General features: G+C 48.8%; 1 long non-coding RNA gene across 2 annotated transcripts; it reads right to left on the bottom strand.

Moving 5' to 3' along the window:
• Positions 1–1119: 1119 nt before the first annotated feature.
• On the bottom strand, positions 1120–8142 carry LOC130152471 (uncharacterized). 2 transcript variants are annotated; one of them, XR_008822982.1, is made up of 3 exons: positions 8011–8142; positions 7772–7935; positions 1120–5060 (listed from the first exon to the last, which is right to left on the bottom strand). It is a non-coding gene; the product is annotated as an uncharacterized LOC130152471 (long non-coding RNA). The 2 variants fall into 2 exon arrangements; XR_008822981.1 differs by lacking the exon at positions 1120–5060 and having other exon boundaries at positions 6779–7935.
• Between the last annotated feature and the right edge of the window lie 170 nt (positions 8143–8312).

Raw genomic sequence — 8312 nt, 5'->3', positions numbered from 1 at the left:
TTCGCCAGGCGGCAGCAGCGAAGTAGTCCTGGAGGACTTCCGGGTCATAGAGTTCGACCTCCGGAGGACTGATGGGCCCTTCCGGCTTCTGGAGGGCTGCCGGCCGATAGCTCGGCCTCCGGCGGACCGAAGGGCAGTGACAGGCGGCCGCAGAGGGTGCGGGAACGGACGCCCTCGCCGTTCCAGGCCGGCGACGGGGCCTCAGCGGGAGGGAGCCGCTCCGGGCGGTGCCGGTGTGGGCCCTGGGCGCGGGTGCTTCGAGCCCGGCCTCCGTGTGCCTTTGTGCTGGTGCTTCCCCGCGCGGGCCCAGCGGTGGCGGCCGCCGTTTTGCCGCGTTTGCAGGCGGTGTTGCCGTCTGCCCCCCGCGGCGGGTAGTTGATTATGAGGCGTGACGGAGCCAGCGTGTGGTGGGGGGTAACGCCCTAATTTGCATAATTCCGTTATTTGCGTGTTTAAGAAATCGTTGCTCTCTAGGCAGTGTCGTTCATGAGGGGTTACAACGATCCGTCCCCTGGCCGCTGCCATCGGTGGTCACTCCGAAGTCGAGCAGCCACTGCGGGTGCGTGAGTCGGGTCCCTTCTGGTGTCCCAAGGTCCGGAAGCAGAGCTGGCAGTGGAAAGAGTGCTGTTACCTGAGGCATGTAAAAAGAAGTGCAAAAAGCAGCTTTCAAGCGAGGAAGTTCTGGCAGCAGGAGGAAATATGCCGGTACTGTTGCAATCCACAGACATCAACAGAAAATTAGTTGAAAGTAGGACAAAGGTAGTCAAGGTAGTGGGGGATAGCGACCTTGGACTCAAATAGCCCCCCTAAAAGAGAGCAGAGCCCTGCTTGGGGAGTATGTGGAGTTAGTAAAAAGCTTCAGTGGCACCGAGGATGCACGCTCATCTGCATTAGAAGCAAGAAACTCGTAATTACACACCAATCCTGTGTGTAAATGACAATGAAACTGCTATGTACTGTCGGTATGTAAATACTCTGTTGTAATGTGCACCCTTGAGTAGCTCAGCGTGCACATCGGGAGGAAGAATCCCCCGTGCACCCAGCACTGCAATAAACCATTGTCGGCTCTCTAAACTATCATTTGGGTTGGAGAGTTTTCCAGGTTATGATTTTCAGTGACAGATTTTGGCACCCCAGATGAGACCCCTCCGGAATCTTGATGGACCAGAGGAATCGTGACGACTCCAAGCACATACTGGAGTATTTTCAGGAAGGCCCTTTGATTCCCTGGCTCGTTGAGTTTCCACAACAGCTATCTTTGATGCTAATGACATTGGTCATAAATACTGAGGTTGCTTACAAATAAGTCATATCAGATTGCATGTTAGAGTCTCACTGGGATATCTGAATTAAATGTGTTGTTAAGCTACTGGTATCGTGGGCACGAGTCCCACTGGGATATTTGTACTGTAACTCATAGTGCACAGTTGTGTAATCCATGTGCTGTTATGGGGACACCCAGAGTCTGGATTTGGGGTATTGGTTAACTTGGAACATTGTTGGATTTTTTTGTCGGGTTTTGTTTAGGTATTGGGTATTTGTGGTGATTTTGACACTTTGTGACATCGGAACTGGATAGTTTACTGGAGAGGGAGGTTCTTCAGTGCGCTGCTTGGGGCATGCCTATGGCATGAGAAGGGGAAAGGCATTTCTATGTTATGTATAACAGGGTTATCTTCTATGTAAGTGTTAATACATTGCCTTCCCCTGTACAGTATTTTCATTGGTCGTGAATAAATGCATTTGAAGAGTTTGTACTATTACTGACTTCAGGTGGTTTTGGTTTGAAAGAAAACTAAGAAAACACTATAGTGAAGGTGATTCCATTTTAATAGTCTCTGAATTTCCAGTATTTGAAAGTAAAAATAATGGGGTAAATGCAGGAGTATGCAGCTATTACCAACAGAAGCTCCACAGTTGTTAGCCCTGCACCAATGCTCTGCAAACAGCAATGTGGCAAGTGCTGTGCAGTGAATGACGGCACTCTTCTATTTTTCATAGCTACAAAGACCTATTCACTATGCTCCAGTTTCAAAGTACATACAAAAAAGAGGAAAAAAGGATCATTCCTTTCAGAATTTATTTATGGAAAGTCTTGTTGATGATATTTCAAATCTGGGAGGAGAAAACCAAAAATCTGGGCTTCCATGGTGTTGCGACGGAGGGAAGACACAGTCAGTCACTCAATATGAGTGATCAGCAGACTTTGTTTATTGTCCCTTACAGTCACCTTTTATGCCTTGCTATAATTACCTCATACATATTACAAAAGTTAAGCTCATTATTGGTTACCTAATGGTTACCTAAATACCAAGCCCGCCCCTAGTTTCTCTTCTGTAGTTATCTGTTCCCACCTGTAACATTCTTTTCCCACCGCGATCTTCCTGTTATTGTGTAACAAGAACAGCCAAGGACAGTGTATTTTTGCTTTACTTCAGATAAGCTGAGAGCGATGTGCATTTTTGTCCAGCCAGCTGGACTATGTCTATGTGACCCTTTTCAGCTAGCCAGTTATCCACACCATGGAAACTGAACAGTTAATACTTCTCCTACCTTTTAGATCCATTTAAGGTATCCAGACCCTGAAGAACAGCACCGTTAGGCACTGATTAACATATGGCAAACTTAAGAGTGAATGTGAAAACCAACCAAACAGAATTTTTAACAAATTGGTAACTCGGGAGTGGAAGGCGTACCTTAAAAAGAAGTCCAAAGAGCAGAGACCAGGCAGAGGGTTTCATTCCTGCTTTTGCTTTCATTGCAGTGCCTAAATGCACGTGCAGGGTCCCAAGCTGGGGGAAAAACTGTGTCCCTCTGGAGAGACATAAGGGGACCCCCCTCTGGACCTGAGTAACTGCATCCCTCCTGTGCTGCAGGAAGCACCCTGGGAGCATGAACTGGGAGCCCTTTGCACGCCAGCCCTCACTGGCAGGGGTCATGACTGGCAAGAGACTAATGGATGGCTTCCCTGCCAGAATTTCACAAAGCTTGTGAAAGGAACAACCATGTGGTGCATACGTCCCCAACCCGTGCCTCACATAGTGACCAGTGTAAGTGCAGAGAAAGATGGCGTAACAGCATGGAACAGCATGTTAAAAGCACAGACGGGGTGGGAAGACCTCTAGCAAAGTTGCTGGCTTGCCCTGCCACCCGTTTGAAGGTTGGCCACCCTGCTTTTACACACTCTGGTGAACTCTGATGCGAGAAGCAGTTTGCCTTGTCACCCCTGGCTAGGTGACATTACACCATCTTTCCCTGTGTAATAAAATCGATACTTGGATTGCTGCATCTCCATTCTGCAGAGTAACAGTGGGATGGTTGCTGGTAGCAAATCACAACAGCTGTCTTACAGGATTTCAGTAATTTTTAGAAGCACAATTTCAATCACTTTTAAAAGCCTCTATGTACATCCAAAATGTGTGAAGCATTTTATGTATAGCAACAGCATACTGCCTGCTTCTCTCAGAGGCCTTTCACCGTAAGATTTTATTTTTCCTCCCCAGTGAATTCATACCCAGTATGACGAGTGAAGGTGTGCAGAGAATATTTAACGACCTTGCATAAGCCTTCAGAAATCAGATGCTTGTTATTCTCTTTAATGTAACCATGCAAATTCCAAACAGTTACTGCAGAACAATAACGTGCCCCTTGGAGCCTGTTAAACTTTACAATATTCGCACTGAGTCTGATTTGCCCTCCTCACACGGACCAGACAGAGCCCCCTGTGTCACATCACCTCCTCTCCTCTTCCCCCCGGGTTTCTCAGAGCATGGGCACGGGTCCTTTGACTTCAGCACATGCTGGCCAGGAAGAATGGGGAGAGGGAGAGAAACATGGGTCTGAACCTATCACAGCCTCTGTGGGGAACAGCACTAAGGACACACGACGGACATGAGCTCTGAGCAAGGTCACGTCTTGGCTCTCCGCAGTGTAGCCTGCCTGAGGAGTCATCCTGCCAGCCACTCCTCACCTGGCCCAGGGGAAGTGTAACCTTTGCAAGCAAGAGGTATGTGTGGAACTACGGGCCAGAGCCAGGGAACAGGCAGGGAACCCCAAAGCAATGTATTTCTGAGGCTATTTGAACCATTACGTATATTTGAAACTGTTATGAGTGGGACTAATAGCAAATAGGTAATTTCTATATTTAAATAGTTAACCAAAATTATACAAGAATGCATACATTTTAGCTGTCTTCTAATGTTGATTACTACATATTTTAACAAAACTATTCTAACTGTAATAGACAACTCTGACTGGGCAGCAGGTATTTTCTCGCAATTAGAAGATGGCTATTTTTATGAAGGCATTCTAATTCTACAACTTCCTCAAGGCAGGCAGTGGAGGGTGAGGTGCTGATCTCCTCTCTCTGGTGGCCAGCAATAGGACACAAGGGGATGGAATGAAACTTCATCAGGGGAAGTTCAGACTGGACATTAGGAAAAGGTTCTTCACTGTGAAGGTGGTTGGTCACTGGAACAGGCTCCCCAGGGAAATGGTCAAGGTCTGTCCATCGTGCTACACAGTAAGAAAATCTCTTATGCGCAAACACGCACTTAGGGATGTGGTTTAGTGGTGGACTTTGCAAGTGTTGCATTAATGGTTGTACTCAATGATCTTAAAGGTCTTTTCCAACCTAAATGATTCCATGACTCTATGGCTCTAAATACCTCTGCAGCTGGAAAATGGTGGAGAAAAACAGAACTGTGGGGAGGAAAGGCAATCTTGTGTCTTGGGTGGATGAATAACATTTTAAACAGCTTGAGTCTTCTCTGCAGTGTGAGAATCTAGGTCAAAGCCTGGTAAAAGGGAGGGTGGATGACAGCAGGTGGTAGACTTTCACTTTTGCAAGACAGGCAAAGTAGTATCTAAAGTTAATGAAAGATGCTGCAGGGGCAGGCTAAATGTCATTTCAGAACATGATACATGCCAAACAACATTCCCGGTGTTCAAAAACTATCTGAAACGGATCATTATAACTGCTTGCAAGTAGTTTGTAAAAATGTTCCAACCATGCAAGCACTGTCAAGTGTGCTGCTTTTTCTTACACTTTCATTGTAATTCTGCAGAGGAAAAAAAAAAAAAAGAGAGAGAAAAACTGACAGAAAAGAGGCAAGTATCAGCTCCACAGTAAAGCAGACAGGAGGTATATACCTAGTGCTGGGTATATTCCTCATTCTGACAGAGTCCCTTGTCTGGTATTTGTACACAAGGTGTGACTTTCTCATTGTCACATTGGAGAGGAGAGAAGGGGAAGGGAGAGAGAGGGGGAGGGAGAAGAGAAGGTGAATGTTCCCTGAGACATGCAGAGAGCAAAGGCGATTGTGTAGACTGTATCAGAGCAGGCACAGCAGTGTGTCTACAATCCTGGCAAGGAAAAAACACATTTTATTTAACAAATGTGAATTTAACACAAAACTTCAGGAAAACCCATTACTTCACCCAAGTACACAAAACCTAGTGCAAGGAGAATGTCATCTAAAGCCATGGAAAGGAAAGCCTTTATGACGATGCTAGTGGAAGAGTCAAAGAAAAAGTTGCCCTGGGCCAGCAAGTTCCCACACAGCCCTTGAACAGGGCAAGGGAGTTGCTTTGTGGCAACTTAACTTAATGTATTCAGTATAAAATAGGTATTCAAGTATATTCAAATCTATTACCGTTGCCTACAGCCCATAGCATTACCACGATCCGTGCAGTAATTTCTGCACTAGTCTTTTATGTATGATGATCTTCTCCACCAACAGGAATATATAGATACAGATAAAGACATAGAGATAGTGTGAGTGTGTATATATACACACAGAGCTCTGTCTCCCTATGTACAGCATGGATGCCTCCAGCAGCTGGGCTCAGACACAGTCTGCCCAGTGGCTGCTCCTGGATCCCCGTCTGCCCAGAGGCTGGCATCTGCGCATCCCCGTCCCCAAGGCTGCAGCCCCACTCCAGCCGCAGCTGCCAGGACTCCCCTGGTCCCTCTGAGGGCCAGCTACTCCACGGTCTCACCCTCAGAGACCCCCGTGCTCCCAGGCCGTTTGCCTGTTCCCCAGCTGGCCCACGCTGAGCTTGGCTAGCGATGGCGGGCTCACTCGCCCTTGCTCCAGCCGCTGCCCCGCAGCCACACGGGCCCCTGCCCCGCAGCTCCAGCCGCTGTGCTGAGACACCCCCACACCCCCCACGCACAGCGGGGAGCCCTGCCCCGGCACAGGGCTGGGAAGGGGGTTGGGAAGGAGCTGGGATGGGCTGTGGCCATCGGGGCCGGGCCTGGCCGGGCGGGCGGACTGACCAGCCAACTGTTCACACGGGAACCGGCTGCTCGTAGACCCTCACCCCTCAATTTCCCCATGTAGTTCCTTCCCAGACCACCCACCTCCATCCCTGTGGCCACTTGGGTTCCTCCCCTAAACATCCCGCCATAAGCCCTGTGCAATCCCAAACCGCTCTTCCCCTGCATCCTGTAGGTGTCCCCTGCCCCTGGGTGGCAACCCCCACCCCCCACCCCCACCCTGGTCGGAAGGGCGTTTGACTCTCCCTGGTGGCCCTCACACCTGGAGAGGGGCTCTCTGGGGACAGCCCAGGCCATGGCCCGCAGGTGCCCTCCCTCCAAGCCCCTGATGTGGTTGCCCGGTGCCCCTCGGGGCTGGGGCAGGGGGGCTGTGGTGGGCTGAGGGCACTGGCCGGGACAGGGCGTTATCCGGGCTCTTCTGCCTGTCTCTGCAACTTTTTCATTTCCCCCCCTCTCTCGTGCTTTTACTCTCACTATCTACAAAACAAACCCACTAGCCTCCTAAAAGCAGCTGTATTTTCTTCATAACTCCTTGGACATACTGAATTGTATTAATTGTATGTTTTAAGAATCTTGATAGTTGTTGGCAAGTAATACTCTGACACACAGACACCCCCGCACCACCAGAAACGGGCCTGCCGGGCTAGGGCCCTGCCGGCCCGGCCTGGTGCTTCTGGCAGTAGTCGGGAACAGATACTGACAGCAGGAATGTAATACCTAAACACATACGGGTGATAATTCCACTGAAACACCTCCGGATTAGGAACTTTTTCTAGGACAGAGGCTCTATCTGCACCTTTCAGTTGTAACAGTGGCTGACAGAGCATCAGTTCATGAATTAATCCTAAAACCATTTGGAACTTGCTCGTGTTTTTGGCCTCTACACCATCATCCTCTGCCTGTGAACTCTAATTTTGCCCTGTATGAGAAAACGCTTTTTTTCTTTGTTTTGACCTTCTGCTGAATCATTTTATTCAATGTCTTCTGCCTCTTTTCTTAAGATAAATATGAATAAGCATTTCTGTTTGCTTTCTCAACACCACTCACAATCTTACATGGTTCCTTCGCATATCCCCATTTGATTTAGCAGCTGAGGAATCAGAATCTGTGTTATCTGTCCTTACTGTGAAACCTGGACGTGTGTTTCATGACCATTGTTTTTCCCTGATTTTTCTAATTGTACTTTATCCCTTTTGAGACGGCAGGATCAGAAGGGGAAGAATTCCCTAGAAATGGCTTCACAGTGGACTTACACAATGCAAAACTGTTTTCTGCAATGTTGATCCCTTGCATAATGCTGGCCTTCTGTGGTCTCTGGGGTTTTTGCTCAGTGTTTGAACAGTGTTTGGTGCCATCACGTCCTGCTAGATGACTGTATCATATATATATATAAAATAATACAAACACACTGTTGTTACTACCACTAAAGACTGAGAGACTCCAGCCATGCTGTCCCTGAGAAAACATTCTAAAAGCAGAGTAATTTCCTACCTTCAAAGTCCAGTTGTCGGGATTTGCTCTTTCTCAGCCTGGCAGATGAAAGGGTGCCCGCACTGGGCGCAGACAGCGCTGCCATGCCCTCCTGGCCTCGCCAGCAGCCACGGCACCCGCCGTGACCCGAATCCTCTTCTTGCTCCCCACAAATATGCTGCAACCTGCAAATAAGCCCGACACGTTTCTATTCCAGCTGATCTGTATGTAGTTATTTACTGCCGTGCCTATTGCGTTACCTATGGGCTTCATCCAGGGTGCCTAGACACAGCTGTTCCAGGGACGGGGGAGGCAGCGGGCTGGGGCAACACCGGGTCAGAGCCCCCTCCCATGGGGTATCAGAACGTGGCAGAGATCAGTGCACGCTTTTGTTAGTTTATTAAGCCTATTATTTAACTGGCATGTAGAACTCCCAGGTCGGTATATAGTGTTCTGAGATGGCGAGGCCCTGCACTGGCTGCAGCCTGCCACCTCCAGCAGGGACCCAGGCGCAAATCCCATGCGCCGTGCAGCTGCGACACCCGCTCCTGCGGCGGCCGCC

Source organism: Falco biarmicus, chromosome 1 (assembly GCF_023638135.1).
Source record: "Falco biarmicus isolate bFalBia1 chromosome 1, bFalBia1.pri, whole genome shotgun sequence".
NCBI classification, from domain to species: domain Eukaryota; kingdom Metazoa; phylum Chordata; class Aves; order Falconiformes; family Falconidae; genus Falco; species Falco biarmicus.
The sequence above is the reverse complement of the archived record's forward strand: the minus strand, read 5'-3'. Positions and strand labels throughout refer to the sequence as shown.